At 52.3% G+C, this 18,993-nt stretch overlaps 1 long non-coding RNA gene across 4 annotated transcripts in view; it reads right to left on the reverse strand.

Annotated features, from left to right (window-relative positions):
* LOC105870908 (uncharacterized) overlaps positions 1-18,993 on the reverse strand; it is a 30,684-nt gene extending 11,691 nt beyond the window's left edge. Inside the window, exons 1-5 of one of the 4 annotated variants that reach the window (XR_012914276.1) lie at positions 17,123-18,993; positions 16,201-16,537; positions 3,283-3,607; positions 1,974-2,082; positions 934-1,882 (exon numbers count right to left, since the gene is read on the reverse strand). This is a non-coding gene — a long non-coding RNA (uncharacterized LOC105870908). Of the gene's footprint in view, positions 1-933; positions 1,883-1,973; positions 3,608-16,200; positions 16,538-17,122 lie in introns of those variants that run through there. The other 3 variants (XR_012914275.1, XR_012914274.1, XR_012914273.1) reach the window with 3 other exon arrangements.

Below are 18,993 nucleotides of genomic sequence, written 5' to 3' on the forward strand. Positions count from 1 at the left end.
GCCTGCACGCTTAGCTGTCATTCAGTACAGCCTCTGCCTATTCAGGGCTCCTCGAGGATACAGATGACATCTTCCCTTCCCGCGCACGAGAAGTGTTTGCTGACTGAATCCATGAGCAAGTATGCAGAAGAAGGTACACCCCGCCAGGGCACAGACTGTGTTGTTTCATTGCTATGGCTTGCCAATGTCCCCCAAGAGCTAGCCCAGCGGGTGCCCATGAGACATCTACTTAATGGATCAAAGAATGGTTTGGGGCCAGGTGTGGTGGCTCACACCTGTAATCCTAGCACTCTGGGAGGCCAAGGCGGGAGGATTGCTCAAGGTCAGGAGTTCGAAACCAGCCTGAGCAACAGCGAGACCCCCATCTCTACTAAAAATAGAAAGAAATTAACTGGCCAACTAAAAATATATAGAAAAATTAGCCAGGCATGGTGGCGCATGGCTGTAGTCCCAGCTACTTGGGAGGCTGAGGCAGAAAGATTGCTTGAACCCAGGAGCTAGAGGTTGCTGTGAGCTAGGCTGACGCCACAGCACTCTAGCCTGGGCAACAGAGTGAGACTCTGTCTCAGAAAAAAATAAAAATAAAAAATAAAATAAGAAATAAAGAATAAACAAAATAAGAAAAACAAAGAATGGCTTGGGGGCTCAGTGATGAGGAGGGACTTGTGGGTGGGACATCCAGATGGACAGGTAAACCTGAAATTCTGCCCAGAGACCAGGACTAAGGATGAGGAAAGTAACAGGTGGATCCAGGAGAGGGGATGAGACACACGTGGGTGGCAGTGGTGACAGGGCTGGGTGGGGGCAGGAGAACGAGAGAGTACCACAGCCCCCGACCCACCAGGCACACGTTCTAAGACCTTCAGTGGATGCCTGAAACCACAGGCGGTGCTGAACCCTGTATATGCTATGTTTTCTCCTGTACACATACACACCACAATAAAGCTTAATTTATAAATTAGGGACAGTAAGAGATCAACAACAGCATAGAACTATTAATATAATAATGTACTGTTTCACAATTTCACAGATAGAAGATTCATTCTTACCATGGATCGCAGCAACCTCAGCATATGATTTCTCTCTCCTTATTAAGTTGAAAACTTTCACTTTTTCATTCAAAGAAAGCATGTTAGGGCTTCCTTTTGGCATATCCGAATTACTAGCTTCAGTACCTTTGCACTCTGGGGCCATTATTAAGTAACGGTTACTCGAACATGAGCACTGTGATGCTAGAACAGTCAGTCTGATAGCTGACACGGCTACTAAGTGACTCGTGGGTGGGCAGTGTAGACAATGTGGATCCTCTGGGCAAAGGGAGGATGCATGTCCCCAGTGGGATGGAACTGGATGGCTTGAGATTTCATCACACCACTCACGACGGGGTGTGATTTAATAATAGGTGCTCGGCAAACCCTTTGGTGACGGGGTTAGTAAGGGATAGAGCAACTGAACCTGCATCTGTCAGGCTGTTTTCAAAGCCTGGCTGTTAACAGGCATCTGGAGCTGTGTGTGCCTGTCCCTCCCATGTCACTGTGTGCTCCCATCTTAGTGGCTGGAAGCTCAGGGTCTGGTGCTGTGAGGGGCTAAGTGAATAAAGACCAGTGGGCTCAGAGTGCAGCTCGGGGGAGGTGGACTGGTGGCACCCACCTCCTGTGTCCGCACCAACCCCCTGGCCCCAGCTGCAGCCACCTGTATGACCTGGGCTGGGAGGGAGGTGAGGTGTGTGGTGGCAGAAGGGTCCAGTGGGGCTGCACAGAGTTGCCATCTCGGGGAAGCCACTGTAGTAGTAGCAGCAGCGCCAGTGGGTTCCTCGACCATCTTCTCCCGGGAACGGTGCTCCCTGTCTCACACGGGCCACGACAGCACAACATCCTGAGCACTGGAGAGAGAGGGGGCTCTACAGCCACCAAGCAGGGCGTAGGGGACACAGACCTACCTGGGATTGAGATGGAGGAAAGGGAGAGCCTCACCTGAGAACAGCCGGGAGGAAGGAGGGTTGAACGAGGAACCGCTGGTCGCTGCGTTTCCCCACACGCTGGTCAGCCGGCAGATTCCTCCACCTTTCTGCATCTTGAAGATCTGTTGCAATTGTTCTGTGTTGTTTTTCATTTTCTGCTTTTAAATTTCTAGTTTCTTCTGCCAACTTGGCTGACTGATGCTGCTGCAGCAGCTCAGAGGGAGCCCTTGGTAAGTAATTGGTACCATCTAGCGAGCAAGGCAGACAGGGGCGTGGCGAGAGCGTGGCCCTGAACCCAGACTCCGCCACTGACCAGCCCTGTGGCCTCGGACCAGTCACACTTCACCTCCCTGTGCCTCTGTCCTCACTGGAGGACACTACACGGGCCTACTAGGCAGGGTTATGGGAGGGTTAACTGAGACAATCTGAGTGCTTGGAACAGTGCCTGGCACATAGTAAGTTTGATGGAAGCTCCCCATTGTAGCCGTCATGTCATGATCATTATTCGTATCTACTGGGCCCTGCTGGGGTGACACTGGGACTGTGACCACCTGTGGATGGTAAGTAAAATCCTAACTCTTTACTGCGCTGGACCTGGTTCTAGTCCCCTCCACCCACATCTTAGATGACTGCCGGTGGCTCGCTTCCCTCTAGCCACGCTGGCCTGCCCGCTGCAGAGGCACCGGGCCAGGCTCACGGGGACCCTGCCTCCCTGGCTCCTCTGCCGCTGGCCTCCACACCTTCAAGGCCAAAGGAGGGAGCCCTTTACTGGAGCTCTGGTTACATCCCTCTCCTGCTCACAACTGTGTCACAGCTCCCAGGAACCCTGGACAAGGTGCAAAGTCCCCTCTGTGGCTTCACAGTCTCTCCAAACACAGCCCTGTCCCCCATCCAGCCTCATCCCTCTGCCATCCCTCCTGGAGCCAACCCCACCCCACTGAAGATGGTCTGCCCTCCACACTGAACTGCTGCTAGCTGCCCACACACCCCACCAAGTAGAGACAGCCTCTGCCACTTTGAAGTCCTATGACATAGGTCCATGACTCTTACTTCTCCATGCCTTAGTTTCCCCATCTGTAAAGTGGAGGTAATAACAGAACCTACCCGGTGAAGCTGCAAGTAAGGCTTCCCGACGTGCAAAGGACCCAACATGGTGCGGGCGCTCAGCATACCTGAGCCGCCTCCATCACCCCGGGGTGGTGTCCACCTCTCAAGGTTCCGAAGGAGAACAACGAGAATTGGCACCAGGAGCACTGGGTCTCCCCACGTGCAGGATGTGGAGAGGCTGGCCACAGGGGAGGGGCAGGTAGGCAGGCTCCTACCTGAAGTCCAGGTTCTCGTGCACGTGCCTGATGTGGAGTCCGCAGGACCAGGGGTCTAGGTGGGCCTCGGCCACGTGCAGGATGGGCAGTGGGGGTGCTGCCCCCCACAGCCAGGCGAGCAGCCATCCAGCTTACACAGACACGTGAGCAACTGTGTGACGTGGCCTGGATGTATGCTGACAAGGGAAGAGCTGGCGTCGGGGCCTGATGCCCACGGGAGAGGCAGGACCCGCTGGCCCGGGAGGATGCGGCCCCTACCTTAGCTCACACAGCGCTCTGGACAGTTTGCCCACGCAGTCCGGCCACACCGCAGACTGGAACGTGCCTGAGGAGCAATAACATTAACATGACTTACTGCCATGGAGAGATGTTTCCCCACGTTTTTGTTTTTAAAAAAAGAAAAAGGCAAATTCCAAAACAGAATGTGCTACAACCTGGATGAATCTTGAGGGCGTTACGCTAAGTGATAAAACTCAGACACAAAAGGACAAATGTTATGATTCCTTTCCTATGGAATGTCCAGAGCAAATAAATCCATAAGACAGAAAGGGACTGCCAGGGGGTGGGGGAGGAGGGGAGCAGGGAGTGACCACTAACGGGTGCAGGGTTTCCTTTGGGGTGATGTGTACATTTCAGAACTAGATAGAGGTGATGGTTCCAAAACGTTGTCAATGTCCTGAATGCCACTAAAGGGTGCCCTTTACAATGAATACTGTTATGATATGTGAATTTTACTTCAATTTTTAAAAATTAATAAACAAAAGCCCAGAATATACAGTGTAATTCCAGTTCTAAAAGACATAGACATACACAGAAAAAAGACACAAATGTTAGGAGAGGTGGTATCATGGATAACTTTTATATTCTTTTTTGCTTATATACATTTCCTAAATTTTCCACAGTGAACATGTACTTGTTCTTTTCATTTTTTTTTTTTTTTTTTGAGACAGTCTCACTCTGTTGCCCTGGCTACAGTGCCGTGGCATCAGACTAGCTCATAGCAACCTCAAACTCCTGGGCTCAAGCGATCCTTCTGTCTCAGCCTCCTGAGTAGCTGGGACTATAGGCATGAGCCCCCATGCCTGGCTAATTTTTTCTATTTTTGGTAGAGACGGGGTCTTGCTCTTGCTCAGGCTGGTCTCGAACTCCTGACCTTGAGCAATCCACTCGCCTCGGCCTCCCAGAGTGCTAGGATTACAGGTGTGAGCCACTGCGCCTGGCCAAACATGTACTTTTTCATAATGAAGGGGAAAAGCCAACAACTATTTTGTGAGGTTTTTTTTTTTTCTTTGAGACAGGGTCTCACTCTGTCACCCAGGCTGGAGTGCAGTGGCACAATCATAGCTCACTGCAACCTTGAACTCCTGGGCTCAAACGATCCTCCCGCCGCAGCCTCCCATGTAGCTTGGACTATATAGGTGCAAGCTGCCACACCCGACTCATTTTTAAATTTTTTTGTAGAGATGGGGTCTCGCTGTGTTGCCCAGGCTGGTCTTGAACTCCTAGGCTCAAGCGATCCTCCTACCTTGGTGTCTGAAAGTGTTGGGATTACAGGCGTGAGCCACCTTGCAAGGTTTATAGAGCATAAACTGTGTGCCCAGCTCCATACAAATAAAAGCAACGTCTGATAGTGGGACAGCCCTTGACAGTCACAAAAGTCCTTCAGATCAGTCACAGAAGACCTTGAGAAAACCATCAGGAGGCCAATGGGACAGAGGTTGAGTGTCCCCATTTTGTAGATGAGCCAATTAAGGTTCCAACAGGCCAGGCCAGGCACAATGGCTCACGCCTATAATCCCAATACTTTTGGAGGCTGAAGTGGGAGGATCGCTTGAGCCCAGGAGTTGGAGGTTACACTGAGCTATGATCACACCACTGTACTCTAGCCTAGATGACAGAACCAGACTTCATCTGAAAAGAAAAAAAAAAACAAATCTGCTGTGTGCATGCATGCAGTGCTTGGCACAGGGCTCACATGAGAGACCTGCTCAGTAGAGGGTGGCCATCAAACTGGGGATGTCACCCTACGGCAGCTAGCAACGTCCCGTCCCCAGCAGCTGAGCTCCGTATAGCCTGCCTGACTGCACTGATAATACCCACAGCCACCGTGACAAAAGCTGGCCAGGTCTTGTGCTAGGCACCCTCCCCATGGTCTCCATACCAGGTGTGCAAGGATCCAGGTCCCTAGGGTGCCTCTGCCCCTACTCCTCACCCACTCTCCTCATCCTGCCTCTTGGAGGGCTTCCCTGAGCCTGCAGCACCAGCCCCGTCGCAGGCACTGCAGCTGGAGTCCTCCCCAAGTGCTGCACTAGGCTTTGTCCCCGTAACCTTCTCCTGCTCCCAGCAGCCGCTGTAGGCCTTCCCCTGGCAGGAACTGCAGAGACTCAGCCTGGTGGCTTGGGCAGAACTCCCTCGCCCTCCTTCCAGCTCTGCAGGATGCGGCTCCTCCCCGAGGCCAGGGCAGGATGCCCAGGGCCAGGCGACTGCGGCATTCAAGTCCTCATCCCTCAAGGCCACCCTGAGGGGCTGGGCCCCCTACTCACCTCCCGTGTCCCTTCCCCTCTTGACCTCGCTTTCCCCAACTGAAAAACAAGGGGCTTGGATATGAATCTTTCCTAAGATTCCGACGAGTCACAGTTTGCTCACACACACAATACACAATTATGCACAAAACCTGACCAGGCACTTTCCCCACCAGATCTGTCATGAATCTGTCTATTTCCACAGATTTTGTCATGAATCTCCATTTCCACATTTCAGGAGCTACCATTATTTGCAAAAATCAAGTTGTAAAACAGAATGTAGTGTAACCTTTTAACAACATGATATTAACATCTACTGCAAATGCACAGAAAAATCTAGAAGACTCTATATAAATAGTTCCAGAGCTTACCTCTAGATGGTCAGGTTTCAAGGGCTTTAACTACATACCTCAGATGTTTTTATAACTATTTTTTTTTTTAGTATGTGTGTGTTGCTCTTAGGAATTATTCCCCTCATCTAAATATAATCCTATAGTATTATCACCAACTATCTCAAATTCTCCAAACCACCGATCCTTTTATTGAGCAAATGGAGTTGCCCAGTGACCCCGGATGGCAACAAGGACCCAGGCTTCTGTGGATTAACAGGATTGATTAATACGATTAGGACTGTGACCTGACACTCACCACCGGGTTCCTCTAGGCAAGGTAACTAACCTCTCCAGACTTCTGTCTACCCCCCAAAATGGGGTTACTTTCTATCCCTCAAAGAGTTTCTTACTTTGGCAACAAGAAAACAAAAAATTAGTTCTTTTTTTTTTTTTTTTTTTTGAGACAGAGTCTCACTTTGTTGCCCAGGCTAGAGTGAGTGCCGTGGCATCAGCCTAGCTCACAACAACCTCAAACTCCTGGGCTCAAGCGATCCTGCTGCCTCAGCCTCCCAAGTAGCTGGGACTACAGGCATGCGCCACCATGCCCGGCTAATTATTTTTTTCTATATATATATTAGTTGGACAATTAATTTCTTTCTATTTATAGTAGAGACAGGGTCTCGCTCTTGCTCAGGCTGATCTCGAACTCCTGACCTCGAGCAATCCTTCCGCCTCTGCCTCCCAGAGTGCTAGGATTACAGGCGTGAGCCACTGCACCTGGCCAGTTCTTTTTTTTACAGAAAAGACTCGACCCAAGTGCCCATCAATTCATGAGTGGATTAATAAAATGTGGTATATGTATACCATGGAGTACTATTCAGCTATAAGAAACAATGGTGATATAGCACATCTTGTATTTTCTTGGATAGAGCTGGAACCCATACTACTAAGTGAAGTATCCCACGAATGGAAAAACAAGCACCACATATACTCACCAGCAAATTGGTATTGACTGAGCAGCACCTAAGTGGACACATACAACTACATTAATTGGGTATTGGGTGGGGGGAAGGGGGAGGGGCGGGTATATACATACATAATGAGTGAGACGTGCTGTCTAGGGGATGGTCATGCTTGAGGCTCAGACTTCTGGGGGGAGGGGGGGCAAGGGCATTATTTGAAACCTTAAAATTTGTACCCCCATAATATGCTGAAATAAAAAAGCAAAGACTTGAGGCTCGCAAGGACCCCGCTAGTCCCCAGTGGAGGTTGGCGGCTCTTGAAACTGCACCCACGTTCCCAGGTCAACATCTTCCCAACTGGTGGGTCTCAAGGTGGATCCTCAAAGGTCCCCCCAGGGCTGCAAACCCAGAGGACAAATGTGGCTGACAGAATCCAGCCTGGACTCCATGTCTGGCACCAGTTCAGCAATGGGGATATAAAAATCCCAGACATCACCTCATCGCTGTCTCATCAAAAAAGGAGACTTTCTTCCTGCACATCTCTGCAGAGGACAGAGCCCTGCTCGTGTGTTACCGGAGAGGGAGCAGGGAGGGCAGTGGAGGGAATGCAGAGGTTCTCTATTCCGTAGGGGTCAGAGGGCAGTTCGGGTCATCACAGCAGCCCTAGGACTGGCCTCTTAGTAACCATGACAACCCTGGTTCCCAGGCGCTGTGTGGGCATCTGCTAAGCAGACCCCGCCATGCCGTCCCACAGCCCCGCAAGGGTGCGATAGCATCCCCTTCTAACAAGACCTGGCTCTGGGAGCTGAGGGCCTTGTCCAAAGTCGCTGGGCGACAGTCGGGACTTGCCCCAGTCTCACTAACTCCAGAGCCGGTGCTCTCAGCTCCCTGGGGACCAGGAGGCCTGTGGTCTAAGCACACCTCTCCTCAAACTCCGTGTGTGACCCTGGGCACCCAGGTGCTTCTGTGTCCCTCTCAGGATGTTTGGGGGAAAACTCCAGGCTCCCGAACGCCCTCCTCCACGGTAGTCTGCCACAGGACCACACGCTGGGCTTTTCCGGAAGAGTTGGTCTGAACACAGGCCCTGACTGCCTCAGAAAGAAAACGAAAACAAACCATCCCCCTCCAAAAGCTACAAGAAGATGGTTCCCACTGGCCCAGATAGCCCTGCCGGCCCCCCTGGCCCCACCTGCTCAGTCCACCCGGCTGAGGGTCCGCATGGCTTCTCTTCCTCTGATCCCTGTCCTTTTGGTCCCCTCACACCTTGCCAAGTGCTGATCAGAACATGGGCGACGCCTAGGGGCTTCTCAGAACCTCTCGGCAGGGCTCCCCAAGCCCAAGGCCCAAATACAGCTAGGCAGAGATGGCTTCACAAACACCCCACCGCCACCCATCTACTGTCAAGAGGGTAGCCGAGAGGGAGCCAAAGCCTTTGGGGTTTCAGGAGAAGCTATGAACCAGATTTTTATACTGGATTGCCCAGTCATTTAATGCTGACAACTATATCCGTCACTTGCTGTGAGATTTTGGACACACTTGCTACCCTCCCTCTGCTCTGCTTGGTTTCCGGGGCTGACAACTGCAAATGACATCTCCTAGCTCCTCTGCCAGCGGGCTCTGTGAGGTCCCGCCAGTGGGAGGCACTGCAGGGAGACCGGAGGGTGGGAAGAGGCCAGGATGTTTCAGTTTTGCTTTCAAAACCACCTCCATTATGCCCCCGCAAGCGGGCTCTGTTTCTCTGATTGGGCAACTCATTGAAATCCTTTTCTTTTTTTTCACATTTAAAAAAATTGTGTAAAATACATTTAACAGAAAATGTACCATTTTTAAGTGTATAGTTCATTGGCATTAATTACATTTAAAAGGTTGTGCAACCACAACTACTATTTCCAAATCAAATCTTTTTAATGCCCTTTGTGGGCCTAACCCAGCTGGTCTGCGGGCCACAGCAGCCTGTGCGCTGTCTGCTTGTGACCTCTGCTTTGCAGATGCAAACACCCTCTCGTGCACGCCCTCCCCTCAGCACCCCAAATCCCACGAGGTTAATGGGAGAGAGACGATCACCCCCATTTCAGAGGAGGGAACTGGGCTTGGGCAGGCCCAGGGCTCCCAAGTAAGCAACAGGTGAACCAAGAGGCCCGACCCCCAGCCTGTCAGCCCTCCTCCCCACCGCTCTGCCTTCCCCAAGGGAAACTCAGTCATGGGGCTACCCTACAGAGGGTCACCCTGGGGAAGGGGGTGACGGTGAGAGTCTGGATCTCTATTGTCTACATTCCCAAGGATGCCACAGGACGGCCAGGGTGGGAGGACGGAGGCCTCTGGTGGCCCCACATCTCTGCCAAGGCATGGTAGGCACTCTGTCCCAATCTGTGGGCAGCCCTGGGGGAGACGGGGCGTCTCATAGGCCTGGGTTTCAAGCTGGCTCTGGATAATGCACACCACGTTTGTCTGGGAACATACAAACCTGCTCAGGACACCAGAGAATCAGATCAAACCAGGTGCCTCTCGGAGGAGGACCTGGATAGCTGGGGACAGAAGAGAAAAGAAACTTTTCACTAACTATCCTTTGGGCCTTTGGGACCTCGAGGGAAAAGGAGACCCATATTTATTGTTACCTGCCGGAGCTGTGCTCAGCACAGGGATCTGCCTCCAATAACTCAGGTCTGACTCTCCCTATTTTATGGATGGGGAGGCGGAGGCTCAGGGAGGCGAGGGACTGGCCTGGGGAGAGGGGGGAGTCCTGCCAAGGCTTTGGGATTCCAAAGCTGGGCCTCTCCTCCACCCCATCACCCACCCGTCCTAGTTCTCTCTTGCCTGCCCAGCCTGGGTGCTGAGTCCCCCATCAGACACATAGGAGGCTCAGTTCCCAGGCAAGACTCGTGTGTGCATGTGTGAAGGGACATCAGAAGCACCGATATCAGTAATGATACCTTCAAGATCATTCACATTGTACAAATGGGGAAACTGAGGCTCAGAGAGGCTCCACAAGCCACGGTAGGCTGCCCAGCCCATCCATGACAAGGCTGGATGGAACTCTATCCTTCTTCCCAATGCACAACCTGCCCTGATAGCCCAGGTGCCTGGTACAACCTGCCTACAAACAGGGACGCGGAAAGGAACGGGCCAGGAGTAGTTTGCAGATGGTTTTGCTGGAGAGACCCCAGAGGGAGCCATAAACCAGGCACTGCGGCTGTGGGTCTGGAGCAGGGCCTAGCGCCCGACAGGGAGGCATACACTCCCCCGTGCCCTCTGCCCACCACAGTGACGGGGATGCTGCAGTCACTGAAGGCCCTGGCCGTGTCCCCAGCCTGGCTGCAGTTCTGCAGAGGGAGGGATGTGGCAGGAGATGCCGAGTCGGGCTTAGCCAGCTCCAGCCGCAGTGAGAACTGACGGTCCAGAAAGGCCGGCTGGGGGGATGGCCTGGTCACCTTTCCCTGCAGCTGTGTGGAGGAAAGGACAGGATGGAGGCTTCAGTCCCTGCCTGGTCAGGCCTGCAGCTGCAGCAGGCCGTGGCCGTGGCTTTTGTGGCTGGGCCTGACGGGAGGCATTGCTGGGGAGCCAAGAGCTCCTTGGGGCCCTCAGGCTGGGTCTGAAAAGGGGCATTCAGGCCCTGCCCCGGAGAAGCTGACGGTCCAGGATGGAGACAAGGCAGCCTAGCCCTGACATGATTCACTGTATGACAATGTAGCTGAGGTGGGTGACAAAAGGCTGATGATCATGGTGATCATGATATTAATGACAACAGTGAGAATGCTGGTTCATGTGTGCCAAGTACAGATGCTATGAGGCAGGCATTATTTATCACCCATTTTACAGATGAGGAAACTGAGGCCCAGAATGATGATGGCCTGCACAGCCGGGCGTGCCATCTCAGCCCCAGGAGATGGTGCTGTGCCCCTTCTCTTGGGCTCTGAGCTCCAGGCCGGCAAGGAAGGACAGTTAGTTGTGGTTCCTGTTCTATGCCCTGAAGGGTGTCTTGAATGCCACCCACACTCAGTACACAACGGTCAGTGGAAGCGTGAAGGCAGCCCCTCTGGGAGCAGACAGAGGGAACATCCAAGCCCTACCCTTCTCCACATCTGACCTTGTATCTGTATTTGGAAAAGACCATGGTCTAATCTGAGTAATACAGTGTCCGGAGAGGTGGCCACGGCCCAGAAAACTAGCCCCATTTCACAGACGAGAAAACTGAGGCTCAGAGAGGTTATGTATTTTGCTTGGGGACCCCAGCCAGTTAGCGGCAGTCCAGGCCTCTTTCCCACCTCCTAGAGCCTATCAGCCCTCTCTAATGGGAGGGCTGGACTGGCTGCCAGGAATAACTAATGTCAGTGATAGCTAACATTTAGGGAGCATGCTATGTCTCATCTGATCCTCCCAACTACCTTTTGTGTGTTTCATTTTGTTTTGGTTTTGAGACAGGGTCTTGCTCTGTTGCCCAGGCTTGAGTGCAGTGTCATCATAGCTCAATACAGCCTCAAACTCCTGGGCTCAAGTGATCCTCTTGCCTCAGCCTCCTGAGTAGCTGGGACTACAGACACATATCACCACACCCAGCTAATTTATGTATTTTTAGTAGAGACAGGATCTCACTCTTGCTCAGGCTGGTCTCAAACTCCTGGCCTCAAGCAATCCTCCTGCCTCAGCCTCCCAAAGTGTTGGGATTACAGGTGTGAGCCACTGTGCCTGGCCCCTTGTTTTTTTGGTAACAGCTTTATTAAGATAATAATTCATGGCCAGGCACGGTGGCTCACACCTGTAATCCTAGCACTCTGTGGTCGAGAAGGGCGGATCATCTGAGCTCAGGAATTTCAGACCAGTCTGAGCAAGAGCGAGACCCCGTCTCTACCAAAAATATAAAAAATTAGCCAGGCATGGGGGTGCATGCCTGTAGTCCCAGCTACTCAGGAGGCTGAGGCAGAAGGATCACTTGAACCCAGGAGTTTGAGGTTTGCTGTGAGCTAGGCTGACGCCACAGCACTCTAGCCCGGGCAACAGAGTGAGACTGTCTCAAAAAAATAAAGCAAACAAACAAAAAAAGATAATAACTCGTATACCATACAATGCAACCATTTAAGGTATACAATTCCATGTTCATGGAGTTGTGCAACCATCACCACAGTCAATTTCAGAACATCGCATCACCCCAAAAAGAAATGTCATACTCTTTAGCTATCCTCCCTCAATCCCCTCACCCCCTCAGCTCTAGGTAACCACTAATCTATTTTCTGTCTCTATACATTTGCCTATTCTGGATCGTTCATATAAATGGAGTCACTTAATATCCAACAGCCTTTTGAGTGAGGTGCGATTACCATCACCTTTTCCAGCTGGAAGTAATGAGGCTTGGACAGGTGAACCCTTACCTAGGGGTCCTCAAATGGACTCAAACCCAAGCCTTTCTGACCCCAGGGGCCCTGCTCTTTGTCCTTAACTCCTTCCGTTAGAAAGCCTTGGAGCAAAAGCACAGTTCTCCCCTACACCACTCCTTCCCTCCCTCCTACTTGAGCCCAGGTGCCCCTCAAATTCCTCCATCACACTCTGAGGTTCTACCAGGAACACTCCAGGCCCAGGGAGCCCGCCAGTTCTCTCGTGGCACCTGTTTCAATCCTTCAGGCCTCAGCTACGCCATCTCTTTTGGGATGCTGTCCCTGATGCTCACCTTCTCAGCCTTTCCACTCTTCGCATGCATGTGCCCACGGACCAGGCAGCCCACTCCCCGCCCCCCCCTTTGTGTTAGTGGGAAACTAAGGCTCCTAGGATGTGTCTGGGGCCATCTGGCAAGGCCAGGAAGAGCCCTGGGGATCAGGGCTAGATCCCTGACTTCCACACCACAGTTCTTCACCCTGGCCTGTTTCAAACAGGAGCCCCTCTGGCTCCAAGGAAGTGGAAGGAGCACTGTGCTGTGAGCCTGGGTGGAGTCCTGCTCAAGGAGAGCCGACACACAGCCAGCATCTCCAGGGGCCAGGCTCCAATGGGCTGTCACCTCCTCCATCCTCACCCAACTCTGAGAAGTGGTGCCATTGGGCTCACAAGAAAGGGGGTAAACTGAGGCTCATGAGGCTAGTGGTCTGCCCAAGGCCACAGGCACTGAGCCAAGACTCATGTGCTGACCCCCAGCTTGCCTTCTGCCACACGTGGGGTCGGGTGCCCCAACGTGAGGCTCCCACAGCCCCTGGACTTGCTCCTCTATGCAATCGGCCCCTTGTTGGTGCTCCTGACCAGGGGAGCTGGAAGCCTGCCTTCATCAGGGCTGTATTCCCAGTGCAGGGCAGGGCCTGCGACAGGCGTCAGGAAATATTTGCTAAATGGATGACAGGAGAAGAGAAGGGAGGGAGAAATAGGGTCTGGGGACCAGCTTTTCTGACTCCTCGATCAAGAACTCCTTTGACGTTTTGGGGTCTTATGCCTCTTGAGAGTCATCACACAATCTTGCACATAGTTGTGAGGTCCCTGGCCCCTTGCACAGGCCCCCAGCACCTGAGTCCCTGCCCTGCAGGTTGAGAAACTTGTCCCATACCATACAGCTGTGTCCCAGGGACACGACTGACGTGAACACACTTCAGAAAAGCCTGAAGCAGCCGGGCACAGTGGCTCACACCTGTAACCCTAACATTCTGGGAGGCTGAGGTGGGTGGATTGCTCAAGGCCAGGAGTTTGAAACCAGCCTAAGCAAGAGTGAGACTCCATCTCTACTATAAGTAGAAAGAAATTAATTGGCCAACTAAAAACATATATACAAAATTAGCCAGGCATGGTGGCACATGCCTGTAGTCCCAACTACTCGGGAGGCTGAGGCAGAAGGATCACCTGAGCCCAGGAGTTTGAGGTTGCTGAAGCCACGGCACTCTAGCCTGGGCAACAGAGTGAGACTCTGTCTCAAAAAAAGAAAAAAAAGCGCCGGACGCGGTGGCGCGCGCCTGTAGTCCCAGCTACTCGGGAGGCTGAGATGGGAGGATCGCTTGAGCCCAGGAGTTCTGGGTTGTAGTGCGCTATGCCGATCGGGTGTCCGCACTAAGTTCGGCATCAATATGGTGACCTCCCGGGAGCAGGGGACCACCAGGTTGCCTAAGGAGGGGTGAACCGGCCCAGGTCGGAAACGGAGCAGGTCAAAACTCCCGTGCTGATCAGTAGTGGGATCGCGCCTGTGAATAGCCACTGCACTCCAGCCTGGGCAACATAGCGAGACCCCGTCTCTAAAAAAAAAAAAAAAAAAAAAGCGAAAAGCCCAAAGCACAGCACATACTTGTTATCTCCTCTCAAACCCCAAGGACGCACTGAGCTGAGGTCTACAGTGCACATACAGCCGTCCTGCGCCACTCCTCTGTCCTCACTTGGCCGCTGCCCCTCCCCAGGGGCTGCTGCCAGCCAGGGACATGCTGGAATGCCCATTAAAGCCACCTCAGGCGTGGCAGCCAGCACAAGCGGCCTCAGGGACAGGGGCCGCCTGAGTCCCCAAGTCTGGATCCTCTGCTGACCCCACAGGACCCTACCTCTCCCCCTCTCCCAAAACCATCTTCAAAGGGTGGGCAGAGTCCAAGGCTTAGGAACTCCCCCGGTGACCAGAAAGGTGCAGGCATGCAGTAACAGTTCTGTTTACTGAGGGGTTTGTAGGCCAGAAATGGTGTTAGGTTATTTTTTTTACATATGTTTTCTCACAGAATCCCAAAGGAAGCTGGTACTATTGGCACCTCATTTCATATAGGCAGAAACTGAGGCACAGAGAAGAGAGGTCATTTGCCTGAGGTGCCTGACTGTGAAGGGGATATCTTTACTAGAAACCCCAGCAGGATGCACGCTTGCCAAAGCTCAGCATGTCCCTTCATTTGCAGTCATAAGATATTCCAGCCAGAAAGCAGCCTGGTGACTGGACTGTCTAGTCTCTACATTTTACTAACAGGATCGCTGGAGCCCGGAGATGCAGGGGACTTGGCTAAGGCGTGCCCAGGTCACAGATAATTAGGGACAAATGCAGTCTTCACACCCAGGTCTCCCAACATTATGTCAATGTTCCTAAAGATCAAAGAAGCCCCCTTAGGGAAAGAACATCCGGGGTCTTCCAGTTCGAGCCTCTCATTTCACAGGAGAAACAGAGGCTCAGAGAAGAGTGGGGTATTCCTAACAGTGACGCATAGGCAGACAGGATGCACTTTTAAAACCAAAAGTTCTCACTGCCTGGGATGTCTGTGAAAATAAAAAAAATATATATATATATATATAAAAAATTAAAAAAATAATAAAAAAATAAAAAAAAAAACCCAAAAGTTCCAGTTTTTTTACTAACAGTGTGCTCTGAGGCATTTAAAGTGACCTGAGCTTCGGCTTCAAAATGGAAATAACAAAATCTGCAGTACAGGGTCACTTTCAGGAGTATAAATGACGTGTGAAATGCCCTTAGGCCAGCACCCAGGCGTAGTGGGCCCCCAGCTCATGGCATGGATAATTAATACTGTGAGGCCCTTGTCATTTCCCCCCTCAGCCATTCTGCTTTCTGGGCCAAACGTTTGTGAAGGCAAAATAATGCATGTGACCAGCTTTGTGCAAAGCCAGGCACATACTACGTGCTCAATAAATGGGAGTAACTACTGTTACCAGTTACTTCCACAGCCATGTCTCACGTCTGCCACCATGCCAGGCTGCAGAGCACCTGCTTCACCGGGAAGTGGCTGTTCCCAACCTCTAGGGCTCTTCATCTCAGGAGTGCTAATGCAGCAAGGGAACGTGCTCCCGTTGCGGCCACATCAGCTCACCGGATCCAGCTCCCATTTCTCAGGTGTCTGCCGGGGGTGGGGAATTCTAAACATGCTGGACGAAATCTCAATCTTTGCATCTGTGGAAGTGTCTTGGAAAAGCCCCCATTTTACAGGTGCAGAAACTGAGGTCTGGGCGAGGAGCAGGCTGTTGCCCACGGACACAGACGCCAGAACACAGGCCCAGGGCTTGATGTACCCATATCCTCGCTACTAGCTAGTGGCAGGGTGCCCCAAGGCAGATCCCCTTCCCCAGCAGCCCACCCAGGAAAAGAGCTCCACCCATGCCCCTTCACCAGCCCACACCCTCCGTTGGAGACCGCCCCACCCTCTGAACGCCCCGCTGCCAGCTTACCCAGGACAAAGGAAGAGACAACAGTCAAGGTCACTGCCACCTTTCGGCAGGCCTGGAGGTGCCGCCACTGACGGGACACTGCGGTGATTAAGGCCGCCTAGAAGGTTGAATAGGATCCGAAGGTGGCGCGCCCTGCTTCTCTAGGCCCGGGCCTTTGAAATAGCGCCCTCGGCAATCTTCGGAGGCTGGAGGAAGCGTTCGGCCATTTCCGGCGCGGAGGGGAATGCCTGCTGCCGCCTGCAGGGGGCGCTGCTGCCGGCGCGATGCTCAGAGGCAGAGAAATGGATTCTGCAGTCCTGGAGCCTCTGTTTCAACCGTCATTTGTTTGATGACAAATCTTGTGAAGTTCCAGTGGGACCCAGACAAGTTTGTGAAGGAAACCAGAAGATACAAGATATAAGTCAACCTCTCTATGCCTCAGTCTTTTCATCTGTAAATGGGGACAACTGCACCTTCCTTCCCTGTGGATGTGCAAACGTGGAAAAATACATATAAAGAGTGCTTTGTAGGCCCTGCGCGGTGGCTCACGCCTGTAATCCTAGCACTCTGGGAGGCCGAGGCGGGCGGATCGCTAAAGGTCAGGAGTTCAAAACCAACCTGAGAAAGAGCAAGACCCCATCTCTACTAAAAATAGAAAGAAATTAACTGGCCAACTAATATATATAGAAAAAATAAGCCGGGCATGGTGGCGCATGCCTGTAGTCCCAGCTACTCGGGAGGCTGAGGCAGGAGGGTCGCTTGAGCCCAGGAGTTTGAGGTTGCTGTGAGTGAGGCTGACGCCACAGCACTCACTCTAGCCTGGGCAACAAAGCGAGACTCCGTCTCAAAAAAAAAAAAAAAAGTACATTATTTCCACTAACTGCCCCAAAAGAGAGCAAAGACCTCAAGATCTGCTCTGCCTCCTCCTTTCTCTATCACTAACCTCCCGGATGCCAGAAGGCAGTGCAGGTGCTCAGTGGAGCCTTCACTGGCAGGTGTGACCTGATCTGGGCCCACTCCTGGCTCCCGCAGTCTTCTGTCCATAACGAGTGCCTGGCTTGGGATAAAGGCAGAGGTTTCAGAAATTCTCCCGGTACACCTCTCCCATGCTGGCATCTGCTGCCTTGCAGTAATGCCATGCTAGCCCCACGCCCCTGCCCCATGTCCTGTATGTCCCCACACAGCCTGACTGCAAATAGGCCAGAGTGCAGCTGTCCCCAAGCAGGGCAAGTCTCTTGTCCACCAAGCCTGGGGCTATGCCCACTTGCAGGGGCCTCTGTTAAGGGCTAGTCATGCCCTGTTTCCCAGCCAGCACTGACCACCAGGAATGAACTCTTATCCAACTGTTAATTCTCCCCTCAGGTCCCAACATGTCAATTTAAACTCTCTGGCGTAGAATCTTTCTACAACGTACTACAGACCTCTTCTCCTACAGAGTAAGAAATGAAGCATCACTGAAATCTTTTTTTTTTCTTTCTGAGAGCCAATATGGACATTGGGAAGCACAAGGGTCCTGGGCCCCTCCAAGCCTGTATGAGCCACAGCCCCTCCACTACCTTCCCCTGTGACCTTGGCAGGTCACTTTCTTTCTCCGACCTGGATGTCCTACTCCATAGAGGAGGATGACCCACACCCCTGGCAGAGTGGCTGCAGACGCCTCGTTCGTAGCGGCCGGAACGCAGCAGGCAGGCGCTCACCACCTGGACGATGCTGAAACCGTTTTCTTGATTACTCAAGAGTTACACTGTGAACATCAATCATTGTTCCGTGACTGCTTTCTGCTTATCTGTCGCCGCAGCTTAACTTCCTGACTATACAGCTTAGGAAATCTCTGTCCAAGACAACCCTGAGAGAATATAAGAACCTAGAAAAAAAGGAAAAAAACCAAAGCCAGGGCCAATTCTCAATCCCCCTTGCTTCCACCAAGATGCCAGAAAGAACCCCTAGAGCAAAGCCCACGGCCAGCCGTGACAGAACCAGGAAAGTACTGGGTCCAGTTGGGCCATCCTATGAATGTGTGACTTGATGGCAAAGTGTTACAGTTCTGCATACCTGCTGCAGAGTCTATCAGACCTGGGTTCAAATCCCAGCTCCACCATTTACTAGCTGTGTGACCTGGGGCAAGTTACCCAACCTCTCTGAGCCTTCATTTCCCAAACCATGAAGTGGAGATACTAACAGCAGCTATTTCATAGGGCTGCAGGGATAAGAGGAGACAGGCATAAAAGCAGAGGCATCCCCTCCCTTCCTTACATGAGAGCCTAAATTCCCACCACCACTTAGCCTCTTGCTCTAGGTGACAAGAGCAGTGACAGCCCTAGAGTACTTGTAACTCAGCAAGCCCCAGTCACTGGATAAGAGTCCATTAGCAAAGATCAATGAACCATCTCATTCCCAGTCTCAGGAACCACAGGCCAAGAATCATTCATCCGTAGTTGCCCACAATAGGAACTGGAGCTGGGGAGGGGGGCAGACCTGTGGATCCACCCACCAGCTCCTGGCCTTTGGGGCTGGTCTCAGCCTCCCAGCTGGTGCAGTCCCAGGGTGGCAGATAGGTGGGTGGGCAGGCCTGCCCGACGGCTTCTTCCTCCACTGCAGGCAGTCCCCAGGGGTTGAGACTGTGGGTGGAACCTACACAGGGGAGGCTTATACAAAACTGCACACAGTTCAGTTTTCACTATTTGCTTCCTAAAGGAAATAGCAGTGGGGAGGCTGCCATCCCTTCACTATAAATTAGATTCAAGCCTGGCAAAAAGAGGACACCTCTAAGGAAGGGGAGGAGGGAGAGTGGAAGAGTAAAGGGATAAGGAGGAC

The sequence above is a fragment of the Microcebus murinus genome, chromosome 22 (assembly GCF_040939455.1).
Source record: "Microcebus murinus isolate Inina chromosome 22, M.murinus_Inina_mat1.0, whole genome shotgun sequence".
NCBI classification, from domain to species: Eukaryota; Metazoa; Chordata; class Mammalia; order Primates; family Cheirogaleidae; genus Microcebus; species Microcebus murinus.